The following is a 20,280-nucleotide window of genomic DNA, read 5'->3' as shown; positions in this document are numbered from 1 at the left end:
ACCTCAAAGACTTGGATTGTGCAAATATTCACTCGGTTATCCTGTTCAGAGCCATCAACGCCCATTGGCTGCTTCTTGTTCACTTGACAATTTCTTTCTCCTTACTGAATTAATGACATGGGTGTAGGGATGTCAAAGAAATCCTAACCAAGTTCAAATGACTTCAGATTTCTGTGACTTTGATCCATGGATTCTGCAACAGGCCATTCTTTCTTTCAAACTTTCCAGAATTGAGCACAAATTTAGTCATACAAAAAACAAAGAGCAGTGGAAACTACACACACACACACACACACACACTTACTTTAAAACAAAGAAACAAAGAAACCCAACATTTATGATATCTCTTCAACCTCTGCTGTGTAACACTAAGAAAAATACGCAAAATGTTGCATACCAGCAAAGGTTAAGTTAAGTGTGCTGGAGGTCAATGAGTGGATGATAGAATGACAGACGTCTGATAATCTGTGAAACACACAAGGAATGGATTAAACAAAATCTGTACATTGATGGTCCCACCAGATCAATGAAGCAGATGACACTATGGCCTTAGCTAGACCTACCTTTTGTTCCGGGACAGAGGAGGGGAAATCTCGTGTTGAGATTAACATGAGATCTCTCCCCCATTTACACATAAGGTGCGACGACCTCAGGAAGAGAGGTGTCGTGCCTGCTTTTTTTATTTTCTTAAAGGACCGGCAGCACACAAACGGTCGTGCACAAAGGTACGTGTTTTTTTAATTTAAATTAATTTCCCCACTCCCACCACTCCCACCACCTTATCCCCATGCGCTGCTCCCAGGATATAGCCTGGTCTAGCTCCTGGGATATAGCCTGGTCCCTGTGCATCCCTGTGGACGCACAGGGATGATCCCGGGGTTCACCCCAGGATATGGCCTGGTCTAGCTAAGGCCTATGATTCTATATCCACCATGATGATATTTGTTACTAAACCACTTCAAGACCTTGGATAGTAAGTGCTCTATTCATACAGAGAGACCTCCTCCTCCTCCTCCTCCTCCTCCTCCTCCTCCTCCTCCTTAGAGCTGGAGCTGCATCAGTGGCAGCAATGACAATGAGGCAGGATCTACACTACTGCTTTAAAACAGTTTATAGCAGTAGTGACAACTGTTGGGGGCCAGGACACACTCCATATATGGTTTTTAAACCATTTTCAAATTGTCATATCCTACTTGGTGTAGATCTGACCTGAATAATGCTAATCAGCACACAACTGCTAAAATATTAAATGATATCAAAGCAACAGACATTTTTATATAAATTTATCATAAGTGAACAAACATTTTATATAATTTATTGTATAAGCCCACTAATTATTTTACAATAATCAAGCATAAGTAGTTGATGAAACTGAACAAATTGTTAACAATATCCAGACTGAAATGGTTTATAGTATGGTTTATAATGCATTTCCTTAACCATTTTTTTGTTAAGCAGCACGGTTTAGCGTGTTGTCTGAAACAGGCCTGTGATAACTGAATGGTTAAGTTACAGGCCTCTGGTTTTTTTTCTACCTGTTTTTTCTACCTGGGGTAAGGGGGGGGGAGTTACCCCCTTCTAGTGCTGTTTTTCCAATCTACCCACCCACCCCAAAAACTCAGAATATCCCTGCAGCACCAAAATATTCATTATATTTTGCTGTATCACTCATCTGTATAGTAATGCTAAGTAGTTATCCTCACATGAACACTAACCTCAGCTAACCTGCAATGAGGAGAGGAGATATTTAAAACTAGGAAGGGAGAGCCGCTACGTAAGGGTGGGATTTTGGGGATCAGTGCTATAACAGTTGCATTTGCCAGAGTGAATTTCAGAGCTGCCATTCATGGTGATTTTTCAAGTCGCTACCAAGAGATTGCGCAAAATCCAGAAAGGGGAAAAGAGAGACTGCATCCTGGTTTTCTGCAGAGGAAATGGGTCAGGTGAGTCTAATCTCTCCGTCCTCATTGCAAGGATAGTTGAGTGCCTCCTGGAAGGTGTATCCCCAACCCAAACATGCCTCTGCACTTGAGCACTTAAGCAGTTAGAATCAATCGTCGAGGAGGTAGCGATAAAACGTTGCTGATTTTCCACTTAGAGCAGTGAGGATGCTGCCGGGGTGGGGGTGGGGGTGGGAGTCTTTTAAACCATTTTGAAAACGTTTCATCAAGGAGAGAACCTATCAAAAGGTTCTGTAGTCACCGTGGAGAAAAGTCCAATGCCAAATTAATGAAGGTTGCAAATCTTTCGACAGAAGTCCTACAACTCCCGGCTGGCTGGGGAATGTTGGGAGTTATAGGACATTTCTCTGTCTAAACATGCATAGGATTGTGCTGGTTACAACTTCCCTTAACTCCCAACCAGACTAGCTTAGTGGAGTGCAGGACAGGCTAACTTAGGGGGCACAAAGGGAATAGAAGTGGGTGTCCCCCTTGCCTCACCTTCCCTAGCCTGTGGCACCTGAGAGAGCTGCCTAATGGTAGGGCTGGCCCTATAGTTGTTCTGAGCCTAAGGAATATTATAGGTGGTTTGATAGAATGGGGGTGGGGGAGGCAGGCCTCTCCCTCCCTAGCCGACCCTGTTTTTCATTGCATGTACTGGACAATGGACATAGTGTGTTTCAGACATTTTTGTCACACACACACACACACACACACACACACACACACACACACACAAAAACAACAACAACGTACTCAGCTATTGGATACTGTCCGATATTGAAATGAAAGTGTGTCAGATTCCCAAAGAACTTACCAAATATTAAGTGAATAGTCAGGAAATATCCAGACTGTAACTGGCAAATATCCAATGACAAAATGAAACAAAGAGAATGTGGAGAGGTAAATTCAGTTTAGCTTTCCTCTCCACACCTTTAACAATGGCATAAGAACATAAGACGTGCCATGCTGGATCAAGCTTATTATTATTATTATTATTATTATTATTATTATTATTATTATTATTATTATTTTCATTTTATAATTTTTTTTATAATTTTTATTTTATTGATTAACAATACACTAATACAATACTACAATATTCACAACACAAGACAACAACAACAACAAAAAATATATGATACAATCTTAATTATCCTTATAACATTTCTAATTAATATTTTTACAACATTATATAACATAAAGTGCACCCCCCCACCCCGGGATCTATTCCTGTTTCCAAAATCTCATTGATTCTTCTGTAGGTGGTCTTCCACTTCCCCTAGATAATACATATTCTAGGAACTGATTCCAAATTATGCTGGATCAAGCTTAATAGGGTCTTCTTTCCCGGCTGATTCTGCCAAGCCCGTTCCCTTGGCTGTGGTTTCGCTAGATAGTAGGTAGGGACAGTGGGAATCTCCATCTAGTCCAGCACTCTGTTCACACAGTGGCCAACCAGCCATCGGCCAGGGATGAACAAGCAGGACATGATGCAACAGCACCCTCCCGCCCATGTTCCCCAGCAACTGGTGCACACAGGGTTATTGCCTTGAATACTGGAGATAGCACACAACCATCAGGGCTAGTAGCCATTGATAGCCTCCTCCTCCAGGAATTGATCCAACCCCCTTTTAAAGCCATCCAAATTGGTGGCCATCACGACATCTTGTGGTAGTGAGTTCCATAATTTAACTATGCGCTTTGTGAAAAAGTCCTTCCTTTTATTTGTCCTGGATCTCCCACCAACCAGTTTCATGGGATGACCCCATTGGGTTCTAGTGTTTTGAGAGGGAGAGAAAAATGTCTCCCTCTCCACATTCTCCACACCATGCCTAATTTTGTACACCTCTATCATGTCTCCCCTCAGCCTCCTTTTTTCCAGGCTAAACAATCCCAGTTGCTGTAACCTTCCCTCATAGGGGAGATGCTCCAGCCCCTTAATCATTTTAGTTGCCCTTTTCTGTGCTTTTTCCAGCTCTATATCTTTTTTCAGGTGTGGTGACCAGAACTGTACACAGTATTCTAAGTGTGGTGAGGGAGAAACCCCTAGAATCACAGAACCATAGAATTGTAAGGGACCTCAGAGATCACCTAGCCCAACCTCTGCAAAATCCCTCCATATATCTTTTGCTCTACTTGCCCCAGGTTGAACACAACTGCCCTTCTGTATACAAAAAGATACATGCAAGGATAACATGAAAGCATGCATTGTATTAGGAAAATTGCTTGCAAACAGTGCGTATGTAAAAATACATACAAACGTTTGGTGAAAGTGGTACAAAAAATCCTTATGAATGTTCATGTGACCTTTAGAAAGAATTAAATTCAAAATTCCGAACAAAACAAACTGAAGGTGGCAGAAATGAGGAACAGAGAGAAACTGAAATTGACAAATTTGTCCACCCTGTTCCTGATTAAGTGGTGCCTAGTGCAGCCACGGCTTCTCCTACCTGTCTCTTTTCTTGCTCTTTGGTCAGCATCATCTGGTACTTGGAGTAATGAGCAGATGTCCAGATGTGTCATGCAGCAGGCTGGGGAGCAGAACCGATTAAAGGACTAGGGAAAATCCTCTCTTCTCATCCTCTTCTTGGTGTTTTTAAAGATACGACATGAACCACCAGGCTGCTTGCATCTCTGCAACTCTACTATTTATGTAGTAGAGGAGCTCAAATCCATTATTGTGATGGGGGAGGGAAGTGGCTAAATGGTAGATCATGCCTGTGGATATTTATGGAAGCTTATTTCCCTGTATCAATATACTTATTGTCCAGATCTCATCAGGTTCACTGGAGCCAATCCAAAGTAGTGTTAGAGCAGAAACGGCAACATTCTGAACTGTGAGTTCTTGCCCTCAACCCTTCCCTAGAAAGCAGAACTACTGATGAGGTTAAACTGCTTGAGAGATGAAGGCCATAGCTAGACCTAAGGTTTATCCTGGGATCATCCAGGGTTCGCCCAGCCTGAGCACTGGATCCCCTGTGTGTCACCTAGATGAACAGGTTTGACCCCTGGACGATCCAGGGATAAACCTTAGGTCTATTTATTTATTTATTACATTTCTATTTATTTATTTATTTATTTATTACATAGGCCTAGCTATGGCCAGAGAGATTTGTGCTTCCCTATGTGACATGTTTCTCTCAAGACTGACAGTCCCAGCATTCCTTGTTCATTGGCAAGAGGGAGGGATATAAAACTCCATAACAATCAGGGAGATTGATCCCAGGGACAGTGGGAGCCAGTTCTGCTGCTGGCAGGATTTACAGGACCATGAATAAATATCTGCTAAGAAATTGCAGCTAAGGTAACCATATGGAAAGGAGGACCAGGCCCCTGTGTCTTTAACAGTTGTATAGAAAAGGGAATTTCAGTAGGTGTCACTTGTATGCCTGCAGCACCTGGTGAAATTCCCTCTTCATCACAACAGTTAAAGCTACAGGAGCCCCGCCCTCCTTTCTATATGGTCACCCTACAACAGTTTGTCACAGGTAGGGTTCACCATTGGCAGCAGTTGTAGTACTTCCTTGTCTTCCCCTAAACGGTTTGCTGTTGTTGTAATTTTTTGCTCTGGCGCAGTTTGTGGTAAGAGAATCGGCTGTGTTGGCCACCTGGACCCCTACCTAGCCTTGATTTGGGGATTTGCTGGCTGGAGGCTGTGGGATGTGACTGCCACCCCCCAAAAATGGGGAAGAACATTTGGTGTATCTCAAGCGACCCATTCCACACCTCCCACCTCATTTCCCATTTCCCTTGGCTGCTGAACATGCTCAGTTCTCACTGGACTGTTTTTTTTTATTGCTGTTATTTTTCCCCTTTAAAAATTTTTAAGAAGTTTTTTTATACTTCTCCAAAGTTGTTGTTGTTGTTGTTGTTGTTGTTGTTATATTTATTTGTATCCTGCGTTTTGCCCAATACTGGGCCTCAAGGTGGTATTACAAAGTTTAAAAACATACATTTTAAAACATAGGAAAAGAAATGTAAAAAAAGAATTTTAAAATACACAACAGATTTATAAGTCAGTAGGGGGAGAAAACGAAGCAAACGAACCAGGGGACAGGCCCTCGCCTTGGTGTCGCCCCCTTTGGAGGCAACCCTGCTGGTGGCGGACCCGCCCCCAAAGGAGCCTGCCTCTTAAGCTCCCAGTCCCAAAAAGCTGTTGCAGCTGGGAGTGAGATGGTTCTGTGCTGGAAACCTGAGTCTGCTAGGAGGCAGTTGGAAGGTTCCACAGACTAGGCAAACCCCCAAGGCAGGACAACAGCAGCCCCTGATTGGCCCCTTGCTGGTGGTGTAAAAGTGATTAAAAAAAAGTCTCCAAATTTTTCTGAGAAAAAAATGGCCATAGCTAGACCTAAGGTTTATCCCTGGATCGTCCAGGGGTCAAACCTATTCACCTAGGTGACACACAGGGGATCCATTGCTCAGGCAGGGGCGAACCCTGGATGATCCCAGGATAAACCTTAGGTCTAGCTGTGGCCAATGTCTCCTGAATTTCTTTTGGCTCATCTTCATCACCTTCACCAGGATCTTCCAAACGTTAAATTTCTGAGAGTTGTAGATACATCTTGTCTCTCATGCAGATACTTACAATACGCTGCTACGAAACCCAGCTCCACAAAAGAGGTGGAGATAGCGTAATGCCAAAGTCTGTCCTTCAATTTCCTGAAACTTTTCTCCCCTCATAAAGCTTCCATTTCCCTACCTCATTCTCACGTAGGAAATTTATTTTTCAATAATTTCATTTGAATTTATTTCAATCGTGTTTTTGAGCTAACCGACTCCCTGCAAGATGGCCGAGGATGCTGTGTGCGTGTGTTTTCTTCGCATTCTACATCTCTCTGTTGCTCTGCAGCCTCCCAGGCTTCCTGACCTGAAAAGAACCCTATGAGAGGCATTATTCCATGATGTTTTCCCCTGGGCTTTAATTGAACTGTGGGAAGCCAAGGAGAGTACAGGCTGCTGGCACACGTTTCTTGGATGTCTCCTAAGAAAGGCAAGCATGAGAAACCCAAACCCAACCCGTGAGAATTTCTTTGACTCTGAATTTCTTTTCGAAAGCAATTTCTTTACTATTAAAATGAGAATGGTTGTGGGGGGGGGGGATGTGGGAGAAATTTTCAGCACAGCCCTCCATGTATGCATGTGTTGGCTAGGGAGTAATTTCAGAAATGTGCAAAATGTGATTTCGACATGGTTGTATGTACAGGATGCGATCATGATACATGTGTGGGAGGGGGTTCATGTTCTAAGTTTACCATGATGTTTGGTCCTTACTTAGCTGCCTGGTGGACCGTATCATTTGGGATGGACTGGAGCAGTCAACGGGCTGGCAAAATGAAGAGTGTTCAGATCTTGGTTTTCAATGATTTCCGATTCCCCAGCCCTCCATCTTCAGAAAAATATGTCAGCTGCTGCCAGAGAACGGTTCGCACATGATCAAGATTGTGCCCTGCATTGTGCACTGAAACATTTGTTGCTATTTACTTTTTAAAGTACTCTTTGGAGGCTTCGTATACAGAACTGCCATCTGTTCAGGACGGCTTTTCAAAGACGCTTCTCTCTTTGCAAACTTTTTCATTTTGCAGTAGAGGCTGGTATGCATATTGCATGAAGGACAATTGCACAGGCTATAAGGGGACAACCCCAAGAAAAGAGGGCTGTACTAGGAGGATAGAATTGCAGGCTGGGGGTACAAATCCACACACCCCAGTTCTCCAATCTGGCCTTTTGGGGTTCCCAAGACACCCATAGCTCATTCCCCTGGCCTTACCCTGTCCCCTAATTGCCAATTGTTTGGTGTTTCCCTAGCTTTTCTGCAGATCCCACCAGCACCACCATCATCATCATCAACATGAGTTGTTTTAAATGGTTATTGTCTGTTTTTGTTTGCATTTTATGCTTTTTATGGTTTTAAATGTTGTATATTTCTTTTTAACATTCACTGTTCTTAACTTTTGTAAACCGCCCAGAGAGCTTCGGCTGTGGGGCGGTATATAAATGATAATAATAATAATAATAATAATAATAATAATAATAATAATAATAATAATAATAATAGTTTCATGAACCATAGGGAAGGGGATGTTGACCACCTGCAGCTACAATGACAGGTCTGGCTGATTACTCCATCTATGCATCAACAAATGCAAGGCAATGAGAAGGTGGGGACGTGAGGTTGCGGGCTACTTAAGGTGGCCATAATTTTTTCTGCCAGTGCTCCTGTGCATTTAACAGCAACCTGAAACTCAGAAATCAAGTAGGCGAAACATTAGCTGGAATGGGGATAAACTCATTGCAGAAGTGGTGGGGGACCCTCACCTGCTGTGTGTGTGTGTTTGTGTGTGTGTGACAGAGAGAGAGAGAGAGAGAGAGAGAGAGAGAGAGAGACTGACTCAGCAGTTAAAGACACAAGTGCCCCTGATAGACAAAGAGCTGGCAACACTAGGATTTTTTTTGCAATAGAGGCTGGTGGCGCAGTTTTCAGTGAAGCTGTGGATACATTCTTGGCATCAGTAAGAACCTACCAGAATTCTGTCTTAGGTAATGAACCCTATCCTCAAAATAGGTTCAGCACCTTGGATAGTTCCTTTGGCGATCCTGCTACTTCTGACTGAAACCCAGATTGGAGTCACAACCCCACTAAAATCGGAGCCGCCAGCCTCCACTTTTTTGTGAGGTGGAAGGGGCAACTTTTTAAATGAATACATAAATTGGGCATGTGCAGTTAGCCAGCGCAGTAGCCTCCCTCTTTCTGAGAAACCGACTGAGTGTCGAAACACGGAAGCCCTCCAGAATGGAGGGCTTCTTGCTGGATGCTTAATTATGTCCTCCAGTTGCCAGGCGGCTCTTAATTATTTAATTAGCCATGCAGATACCATCTGAATTTTTTGCGTGTTGAAATCATGACTCTAACAATTAGTAAGCATCTCTGATTTGCTCCTTTTGCACCACCTCGAAAACTGCCTGCTCTCATCAGACCTCTTCGGAGTAGGTAACTGTTGGCTCTCCTATGCTATTGGAGATCGTGCCCACAATCCTGCACATAACGCTGTGGCTTCAGCCCCAGTGACTTCTATTCTTAGCTAAGTGAGTTTAAGGAGGAGAGAGAGATTCACAGCGAGGGTCAAAGCCCCCCCCCCAAATATTTAAGATTAAACTGCAAAGGAAAGGTATTGGAAGCTTTGTTGTGGTCTTTTCCTTTTTCTTCTTTTTCTTGGAAGAGATCTACACTAGTATATGAAACGTTTTTACAGTCATTAAAATGTTTTGTTTTTGAACAATTTAAAACGTAGCAGTTTTTAAAACATTTACTTACTTTTCTCTTTCCATAGAAATGCATTCCGTTTGGCCACACTAAGAAAAGAAATCCATTTGTTCTCCCACCCTCCACCCATTTCCCCTCCCACTTCCTCACAAGCATTCCTGCAGCCTCTCAAAAATGAAACTAAAAGTGGCTTCAAAAAGAGGCTTGAAAGAAAAAAAACAGCTCCAACTTTGGGCGTGGAAATTACATAAACATGCCCCCCAGGAATGCAATTGGCTAATTAAGAACTACAGGAAACCCATTTAATACGATGAAATCGGCCACATCATACCAAATAGAATGACTTATTTCAGAGAAGTTCAAAATAAAAACCGGAGAACAGACAACAATAAAATGTCACAAACTGAATGTCATGTGGCGAAATACTACCAAACACACACTTAAAAACGGTAAGACACGTTCTAACTTGACTAGTGTAGATCCCCTCTTGGTCTTTCACATGGGCAGCTCCTAGCACTGTCATCATTCCATCTTTTCCTTCTTAATGGAAAAATCCACAGTTGGACAATGCTGCTATTGGGACCAACCAAAATGTTACAAAATAATGAGCTAGAGAGGGGTGAGAATTTTGTTTCAGTTTCGTTTTGATCAGAATTTACCCACATTTGCAAACCTCTTCCTATTCAGGCTGGAAAGAAATCGAGCATAAAAATTTCAAATGAAATCCTGGGTAGTCAACCATGTCTATGCCAAATGATGGCTGCCACCTCTTTTTTTAGGGGTGAGGATTTTCATTTCAGTTCATTTTTTTTATAAGAATTTACCCAAAGTTTGTTATGCTTGGGAAGGAAAGAACCTGAGATTTAGCCATTCAAATGTAGGAGAAATTAATTTGAAACTGACATATTTGTCCAACCCTATAATTAGCATGCTTTTCAATTCCCCAGAACTCCAGCTGTGAGTTACATTCACCCTGATGGAAAGTTCTGGAGAACTCGAATGCTTGTTTGGGATTGTGTGACATTTGGGTTGGTGCAAAGGAAAGCATTGCCCAGCTGTGGACCTTATATTTTCAGAGTGGGCCATGTTGTTGTTGTTATTATTATTATTATTATTATTATTATTATTATTATTTATTTATTTATTTATTTATATAGCACCATCAATGTACATGGTGCTGTACAGAGTAAAACAGAAAATCGCAAGAGCCTGCCGCATAGGCTTACAATCTAATAAAATCATAGTAAAGCAATAAGGAGGGGAAGAGAATGCAAACAGGCACTGGGTAGGGTAAACAGGCACAGGGTAGGGTAAAACTAACAGTATAAAGTCTGAGCAACATCAAGTTTTAAAAGCTTTAGGAAAAAGAAAAGTTTTTAGCTGAGCTTTAAAAGCTGCGATTGAACTTGTGGATCTCAGATGTTCCGGAAGAGCGTTCCAGGCGTAAGGGGCAGCAGAAGAAAATGGACAAAGCCGGGCAAGGGAAGTAGAGACCCTAGGGCAGGCGAGAAACATGGCATCAGAGGAGCGAAGAGCACAAGCGGGGCAATAGTGTGAGATGAGAGAGGAGAGATAGGAAGGAGCTAGACCATGAAAAGCTTTGAAGGTCGACAGGAGAAGTTTATATTGGATTCTGAAGTGAATTGGAAGCCAATGAAGAGATTTCAGAAGTGGAGTAACATGGTCAGAGTGGCGAGCCAGGAAGATGATCTTAGCGGCAGAGTGGTGGACAGAAACCAAGGGACTGATGTGAGAAGAAGGAAGGCCAGAGAGAAGAAGGTTGCAGTAGTCCAACCGGGACTTGTGATTCTGCTTTATAAGATGCCTGAGGGCACTTCAAATGGGAAGGCAAATTGTAATATAAATGACATACATACATACATACATACATCTAGCAAATCATGGCCTCTCACAGTGGCAGCTCCAGGTTTTGAGGGCCCTTGGGCCAGACACCTTCAGTGAGTCAACCTTCTCACCACCATTGTCACCAGCTGCTATTGCTCCACATCCTCTTTCTCATCACTGCCAACACTTGTTTTGTTGACAAGCGGAGTGCCAGTGGGCAAGGAGGCAGTGGCGTTTTCTGCTCCTCCTCTTCCTCCTCACCACCACCACTGTTGTCAGGGCCAGAGCGAGAAGCAGGTGAACAAACAGGTTGCAATGGGGAAGAGGAGGAACATCTCTAGGGGGCTTTTGTCAGTGGACCCCTGGTCGTGGATGGGACCCTGGCAGGTACCCAATCATACCTACCCTTTACACTGGCCCCGGCCCCTCTTATCCAAGTGGAATATGATGAAGATGACGAATCCATCGCTTTGAGTGGCAGGCATTTACTGCAATCCAACAATCTATGAGGAAACCCCCCAATGTTTAGAACTAGAAGATGGCAAAGAGTGAGAGAGAGAAGGACATGGGCGCTCTTGAGGGCCAGTCCCATGAAGTCCAAAACACGTGAGTCAGAGGGTATGGGACATCCTTCTCCCTTCCCTCAGTGCCCTCCTGTTGTTGTTTGTTGGAGCCAAGCTTGCTTGCAGGACCTAATGATGTCAGGCCACTGGTTTAGTCATAGAATGTGAAAACCAGAGAAATTTCACCTCCTCCCTGGGTTAGGGACAGCGGCTGCCTTGTCACGGGGCCAGCAGAACCCGCTCCCCCTGTCACATTGACCAGGGACACGTGTCGGCCAGGAGCTCCCGGAATAGACTTGCGTGCTTCTGGAACTACTCAGCGGCAGCCGGCGTGGATTCTTTCTCTAATACGGCAACGTGATAAGAAGAAGAGGGGTGGGAGCTTGGCTTTCCACATGCAGGACTAATCTGCTCAAAGCAACTTGTGTGTGTGCTTTGTCCTTCTCTCTCTCGCTCTTTGCCAGGGACATATCAGAGAGAGGGGAGAGAGAATTGAACATGTTGTTAGCATTAATATAGTAAACAGCTTTGGTAAGCTGACTTAGAGAAATGCTGTGACTGGCAGCGGAACGGACCAAGGTCTTTCTCTCCCCCACCCCCCACCCCCTGCACAATCTGTCGAAGGGCGTGTGTGTGAACGCCACAAAAATGGCATGCGCTGGAAGCCGCCAGGCAGTGAGAGCAGATTGTTTGGCTCAGCCAGCCATGTTTACGGATTCCCCCCCCCTTCACTGAATAAACGCCCAGGTCCCCACCTCCTAGCAAGGAACCGGGCTGCATCTATGTACTTAATCTCCCCATTCACCGGCCTCTGTATCCAAACACCATTGAGAAATCACCGCCGCTCCCTCTCTCTCCTTCCAATCAATAGGAGCTGCAAGTACCCCGGCTCTAATAGAATAACAATGTCTGCCAGCAGTCGAGGGAAATTATAATAATCGCCCGTTTACTCCTTGTACGAAAGCCAGGCTAAGATGTTCATGCAAGCAAAGGATCAGTGGATTGCTCGATAATCTGGTTCTGTAAGATACAATTTAGAAAAGGGAGAAGGGAAGGGAATAAAAAGGGAGCACAAGTGGTTGTCATCCCTTCAGTGGCTTGCATTAAGTAGCTCTTCTCTCCGTGCCATATGTGGGCTGTTTTGCTTTGGTCAGGGAGAAGGAAACACACACTGGACTTGGGCGGCAAGCTCACTACAGGGATGATTTGGGTGTCTCAGCATGGTTTGGGATCAAGGCAGACATTTCTGAACGTGGCCTCACAGCCACTTCTGGGGGAAAAGCAAAAGGGCCATCTTCATTTTCTGAGTTGCGCCCCTTATTTATTTATTTAAAACATTTATATCCCGCCCTATATCAATAAGATCTCAAGACAATAAGATCTTAGGACTTCAGCTAATGATGTTTTTCCACATAACGGCTGCAGATGTTAATTTTTGTGAACCGCCCAGAGAGCTTCGGCTATTGGGCGGTATAGAAATGTAATAAATAAATAAATAAATAAATAAATACTCCAAATCACTCACAATTACCCAGTTGCCAAGGGTCAGATCACACAGGTGAATTATCTGGGATCCCTCTGTGTCCATATGCAGACTGTCCCTTCTATATACAGCAGGGGTGTCCAACATCTTCCAATTTGGGGAGAATCTCTCAGGGGCCGCACAGACAAAATCGGTGGGTCCTAAACACCAAAAATGCCAGCATGTTTTAGCTGAAAGCTATCGCTGCCTATGATTAAGCCTTAGGAGAGGAACTTTAATCTTTAGAATGGGATGGAAAACCCGCAAAAGCTTGGAAATCACCAGATGATTGATGGTTGGGAAAAGGGGGCAGGTCCAGGGGAAAGAGGAGTGGCTATCTGGGGATCCCCAGAGGCCAGGATTGGGACCCAGCTGTGATGGATTTGGCCTGCAAACTGGGCCAAACACATAGACAGCAGGATGCCTTTTTGTGAATGATATGCAAATGTTCTAAATAAATAGTCGGCCAGGTTTATTGCATATAACCTAGAGATGGGTAAGAATTTCACTTCCGATATAACGAATGCAAGTTCAGAAAGTGGCAAAAGTTTTCCAAAAATTGTGCTCCTGAACATGGACTAAATTCTCACACATCCCTAATAAATAATATATAAATTAAGGAAACCTCTTAATTGATCAGTCTGCTGCAGCACTTCCCAAACTGCATACTGGACCACACATGTGACGGGTTCATCTTCATGGAGCTGATTGGTGGGACAGATAAAAGGAAGGACAACACATAGAGATTCACTTCCACGAGATATAGTGATGGCCACCAATTCGGCTGGGTTTAAAGGGAGGTTAGTGTGGTGTTACACCCCACAAGTCAGTTCCCTAATGTATGTCTAGGATTTGTAAGTCTATTGTGTTTACAACGTTGACCTGAGTGGGGGGAGATGGAATATTTTAGGAGGGGGGAGGAGGATATATAAGGGAATGACTGAGGTGATAAGAGTGTTTTTTTTTAAGTACTTTAGTTCGAGGGGAAAATTAGAGGATCAGGGTAAAGAGAGTTGTCTTTTAAGTGTAGTGTGCAGATACTCAGTTGGTGTATATTAAACAATCCTGATAATAAAGGAAGTTCAAGAGTGAAGGGGTGAGAGAAAGGAAAGCGTGTATGAGAAGAGAGAAAGGATTGGACGAGAGGTTTTAATAAGGGTCTGAAAAGTTTTATTATGAAACAAAGTTTGTGAACATTGTAATAAATTTTTATTCAGTTTGTTTTACTACCACAAAAATCCCACATGTCTCCTTGGCACTTATCATCTGCAGTTATGTACATATAACACCTGTTCTGACATTAATTCACTATCAGCACATATAATTCACAGTGCATTATTATTATTATTATTATTATTATTATTTTGTTATAATTTTTATTAACACAATTAAAATACATCAACATCACATTAAAACAATCATTACATAAATTTGCTCAACTGTTAGCATTTGTAATTTATCATTATTCATAATCAAACAATACAATTGCTCTCCTTCACCCTTTGGGATCTATTCCTGCTTCCAAAATCTCATTACTTCTTCTAGTGGTGGTTTTCCACTTCCCTTAGAGAACACATATACCAGGAACTGTTTCCAAATTCTCTCAAATTCATTCGTATTTGTTATGCCTCTTCTTACTTTTATATTACATGTCAATTTATCATTAATGGCAATATCCCAAATTTCCTTATACCATTCTTCAATATGATAATCTCCTTGAACCTTCCAGTTCCTAGATACAATTAATCTCGCTGCTGTCAGCAAATTTGTTATCAATTCTTTAATTTCTTTATTACACTTTAAGTCTCCATATAATGATAGTAATGCCACACTATGTGTCTCTTCAATCTCCATTCCAACAATTTCTTTTATCTCATTAAACACCATTTTCCACAATTTTTGTACATATTCGCATTCCCACCACATATGTAAATATGTTCCTTTTTTCCCACAACCTCTCCAACAATTTGCTGAATACAGCTTATTTATTTTATTTAATCTCACTGGGGTTAGATACCACCTCCATATAATTTTATAATAATTTTCTTTAATTCTCAACGACATGTTTCTCAACTCTCTTTGTCTCCATATTCCTTCCCAACTCTGTTGCCCTATCTGTACCATCAAATCTGTTTCCCAAACCATCTTCCCCATTTACAGCGCATTATTTTATTCCTGAAATTATTCCTGTTTAACCCCTTTCTTCACATAGTTTGTAGAAAGGCAGTGTTTGTCCCTCACCTCAGGCTCATAAAGTGGTGCTTAGCTTGAGCAGGGAGTGTCCGCAGACAGGCCTGTTGTAAAGAGCTGGTGTCATGGCAGTTAGACATTGATAGGAGAAGGCTATCAATGGCTACTAGTCCTGATGGCTATGTGCTACTTCCCTGGCCTATGTACTCCAGTTGTTGGGGTACATGGGCTGGAGGATACTGTTGCACTCTGTCCTGCTTGCGGGTTTTCTGACAACAGAGTGCTGGACTGGATGGACCCTTGGTCTGATCCAGCATGTCTCTTCTTATGTTCTTAGGTTCTTAAGAGAAGGGCTAAAGTGTCCTTTAAAAAGAAAATGAAGCCACCATATTGGATGCCCCCATTATGCTGTGTTGCTCATGCAGTGTTGCTCCTACTTTCTGCTAGCATTTGGGCAGTGACATCATCCTAAAGAGCTCAGTTGAGTGACTGCAAGGTGGAACAGTAGCTTCAGTTGCATAGGCTCCATGTCTCTATTCTAGCAAACAGACGAATCTAGGAGTTAGGTCCACCACTCCTCACAGGGGCATAGTCAGATGGGGAGCCCTGGAGGGATGGTTTGGGACCTCAGGCATGCCAGAGCTGGTCCATGGACTTGACGTTCAACACCCCTGCTCATGTACATCTTATACTTCCATCTGGTGGTGGCAACAAGGACCAAGGACCAAATCCACACCTGCTGAAATCCCCACATCTACACAGCGATTCAAGGTCCTCTTTTGCATCTTGCCACCCAATTTATAGCAAGTGTGCCTTTAAAAGTAATCTAGATGATTAAAAGAATTACTGCAATGTGCTATACATGGGTCTGCCTTTGAAAATGAGCATAAGAACATAAGAAGAGCCCTGCTGAATCAGACCAGGGGTCCATCTAGTGAAACCGCAAGAAGGACAGAGGTGCAACTGTAGCCTCCCACCCATGTTCTGCAGAAACTGGTGTACATAGACTTGCTGCCTCTGATACTGGAAATGGTCCTGAAATTTCAGCTGGTCCAAAACAGGGCAGCAGAATTGTAATCAGAGACTGGTCAATCTGACCATATCACGCCGGTCCTTTTTGATCTGCACTGGCTGCTAGTCCATGTTCAAACTCAATTCAAATTGCTGATATTAACATTCAAATCCCTATGTGAACCGCCCAGAGATCTTTGGCTATGGGGCGGTGTACAAATGCAAATCATCATCATCATCATCATCATCATCATCATCATCATCGTCTTTGAAGGATTGTCTCTTCCCATATATACCATATGTACCTGCCCAGGCCCTAAGATCATCCTCACCTGTCCTCCCCTAGGAGCCCCAGCCAAAGGAAGTGAGGCAGGTGACTCCTAAGCAGAAGGCCTTTTCTGCTGTGGCACCCTGGTTGCAGAATGAGCTTCCCAGAGAGGGTCACATCGCACCTACGTTGTGTTCTTTCTGGCACCAGGTGAAGACCTTCTTGTTTCCCCAGCCATTTCAGCCTTTCCGTTTCTGTTTTAAACATTTATTATTTATTTATTTATTTATTGCATTTTTATACCGCCCAATAGCTGAAGCTCTCTGGGCTGTTCACAAAAATTAAGTAGAAAAGAACTCGGGGGTAGCAAGTGTCATTTCACACAAATCTGTTACTGTATCTTAAATCTTGGCATTGCTGCTAGGTTTTATTTTGGATTTCATTTTAATTTGATACTGCAGTTTTAAACTTTTGCGCTGCAACTCATGTTTTATTTTATGGTTTTACTTGTGAAGCACCAGAGAGCTTCCGTTATTGGGCAGTTCAGAAACGTAAATAAATAAGTGCCTTATCAGACCTAGGAGGCATTAACTTCTGGTTTTCCTTTCCAGGCCCACCGTTTCAGATTGAGTACATGCAGATCATAAGCTTGCCATAAAACTACCCAGAAATGTTCCGGTGCTCTTTTCCTTCATGCTTTTTTGCAACCAGAAGTACCTCCCCCCCCCCCCCCTTGACTGCAGCCTGCCAAGTTCAATAGGTTTAGTTTCTGGTAAGCATGCTTAGGAATGAACTCTTGGTAATATCATGCAACCTGATCCGAGAGACCATTGAACCTCTCACATTGAACAAATGTGATGCTATGAGAATAGGAGGCTGTGGAGTGTGTATCTGTGTGCGCGCGCTTGTGTTATACATATGTGTGTATGCATGTGTGTGTGTGTGTATGTGTGTAATGGTCTTTGGCTTCAATCTACTCCCAGAGCAGTTGGACTGGGATTATGTTCATTCTTTTGACCTCATCACTATAATAAAAAGCAGTTACATTTATCAACTCATTGTCCATCATGCCCATTTAGAAGATTATTATATTTCCAATCTCATTTCAAGTAAAAGAGGATTGCTGACCATTTTCAAAGCAGGGCGGGGTGGCAGAACGCGCGGGCGGGGGGGAAGGTTTGTTGTTTATCTGCTCATGGTGTTTGTGAAAGAAAGGCTCTGCTGTTCCTCTCCCTATCATCAAACCCAAGTGGGATAATTATTTCTCCAGAGAAAATGAGCAGAGTTTACTGGCCTGGGGCACTTTGCTAGCATCAATAATATTTGTGTGTCATGTGAGTTCAAGTTGGGAGGTAGTGTTTTAAGAGATGAGTCTCTGACTCTTTGCCACTGCGAAACCAACAGGACTGATTTGCAAGCGCATGTATGTGTTTAGGACCAAAGTAGTAAAAAAAAAGAGAGAAGGGGGGAAAGCCATCACTAGAGAGGCAGAGACTTTCACATATTCAGTTAATTAAATAATTGGAAAATTGCTTGCCAAAATGTGTAGACTAGGCAAAAAGAGAAAAGAATACAGAATACATGTATTAGGAGGAATTTGCACAATAATGCTGATAAATATTCATGCGAACATTTTCTTTAAATTCTTAAAGTTTGGTATGATCTGAATAAAATGAAAAATAGAGTGTAACCAAAACCGACAGATTCAGCCATCCGTACCTGGACCTGGTCTTCGAGGGAACAGCAAATTGGTGCTTCATTTAAAAGGCTCCCAGTTTGAGTCTGGAAGTGTGGACGTCAGATCTGGATTGCCAGAATAAGATTTCTAAGGGCCTTCCTAGACGGGGCTTTATGATGCACAGGGTATCCCGGGCTCAGGCAGGGGTGAACCCACCCTGACATCGCAGGTGGGCTGGGTGGGTGGGTGGAGGAAGGAGAACGGGGCTGGGGGGGGGAGATTGTGGATGGGGGGGGGAAGGAGAATTAAAAAACAAACAAACAAAAAACCTACTTACCTTTCCTGGCTCCTGTGCTACTGCTGCTCTTTAAAAATAATTTTTAAAAGGCAGCCGCGACGGCTCTCCTCCAGAGCTCATCGCGGGTCGCATGTGAATAAGGGCAACATCTCACTTTATTCATAACACGAGGTCTCCCCTCCTCTCCCCCGGATTTTCCACCAGGTCTAGCAAGTCCCTAAATCAACACTGTTGTATATCATCCAAACGTTTGACGTTCCCTAGAGTTTTGGGTGACCCCTCCAAGTCAATCTGATAATGAGTCTGTGGCCTAATCTCTACCAAGCAGGATATTGCACTATGAAAGTGGTATGAAAGCGGTATATGAAAGGCAGGAGCCACACTACTGCTTTATAGCAGTATTGAAGTGCACTGACAAGTGTTGGGGCCCACTGACACATACCACATACGGCTTTCATAGTGCAATATCCTGCTTGGTGTAGATTAGACCTGTTTTCCCCCCAACTGGTATATGGAAGATATTCATTGTTAGAGATAAAATCATAGAATCATAGAATAGTAGAGTTGGAAGGGGCCTATAAGGCCATCGATTCCAGCCTCCTGCTCAATGCAATGTTATTCAAGGTGGACATGTTCATGGCCAAATCTGGTCATCTGAAAATTGAAATGCTGATACGTCAGCATATATTTGCCACATCCGTTGACTGGCCCACCTATACATAGCCAGCAACAGAAGGCATCGTTCTAGCACTGTTTAAAGGCAATTGATTGTTTTCTGGCTCCCGTATGTCTCTATCAATGGCGGAGTTGTTTGTAATTCTTGGTTGCCTTGCATTGGAAACACCCTCCTCCCATTCACTGTGGACTTCTATCTCACAGCAATTTGTCAGGGATAAATAAAGGGTTCAGTGTTTCTGGGGACAGGGACATCTCATCCTTACTTCCAATTATTAATACAGAAAGTAAAAGATGACAGGAGAATAACAGCAGGTCACTTTAGTTGCAGAAAGCCACAGCAGTGTTTTTTTCCAGTTTTTCCGCCTCTAATGAATTCATTCCGTGTTGTCATCTCTCCCACACTTTCCCCCCACCACAGGGGCTGCTTCTGCCACCATGGGGGTTTCTGCAGAGCCCTCTTGCCCTGCGGGGGAAAGAAGCAGATACAGATTCTTCAAGACAAAGAGTTGCCTGTCTCTTCCGCGTCGTCATACGTTTTCATGGGCGCTTCTTCTTTTTATGTGAACGTCTTTCTGTGATTTGTCTGAAGAGCAGCATATCAATACTTTAAATTGGGAAGCTTCCCCCCCTGTTGAACCCCCCCCCCCAGATAATCTGTGGGGGCCACATACCAGTGGTGGGCAGAGCTAGAATCTGCTGTGTCTCTCATGCTGCCATCCTTTTTCTTTCTCTCTCAGTCAGTGCAGTGATGAATCTGTTCTGGGTTTCAGGCAGAACTTTAAAGGCGCTCTCCAAGGTGTGAAACACCAGCCTCCACTGCCCTCTTTTCTCTCTCACTGTGCCACTCCTCTCTCTCTCTCTCTCTCTCTCTCTCTCCTCTTCCTCTCCACTCAGTGGGCAGCCAGGAAAGGGACACTCAGGCCAGAAGCCTGAACATGTAGCAGGCCTTTGAAAGTAGGCTGAGGGATGCAGGTTGCCCACCCCTGCCATAAATGACTATTTATTTATTTATTTAATTTTATA

The 20,280-nt window shown here is 43.3% G+C and overlaps 1 protein-coding gene across 1 annotated transcript in view; it reads left to right on the top strand.

Moving 5' to 3' along the window:
• AMFR (autocrine motility factor receptor) overlaps positions 1 to 19,611 on the top strand; it is a 332,677-nt gene extending 313,066 nt beyond the window's left edge. The window contains exon 15 of the transcript XR_010026137.1: positions 19,599 to 19,611. The gene's annotated coding sequence lies outside the window, so the exon portion shown is untranslated. The remainder of the gene's footprint in view (positions 1 to 19,598) is intronic.
• Positions 19,612 to 20,280: the final 669 nt, after the last annotated feature.

Source organism: Elgaria multicarinata, chromosome 14 (assembly GCF_023053635.1).
Source record: "Elgaria multicarinata webbii isolate HBS135686 ecotype San Diego chromosome 14, rElgMul1.1.pri, whole genome shotgun sequence".
Lineage (NCBI taxonomy): Eukaryota > Metazoa > Chordata > Lepidosauria > Squamata > Anguidae > Elgaria > Elgaria multicarinata.
This window is presented reverse-complemented; position numbering and strand designations above follow the sequence as displayed.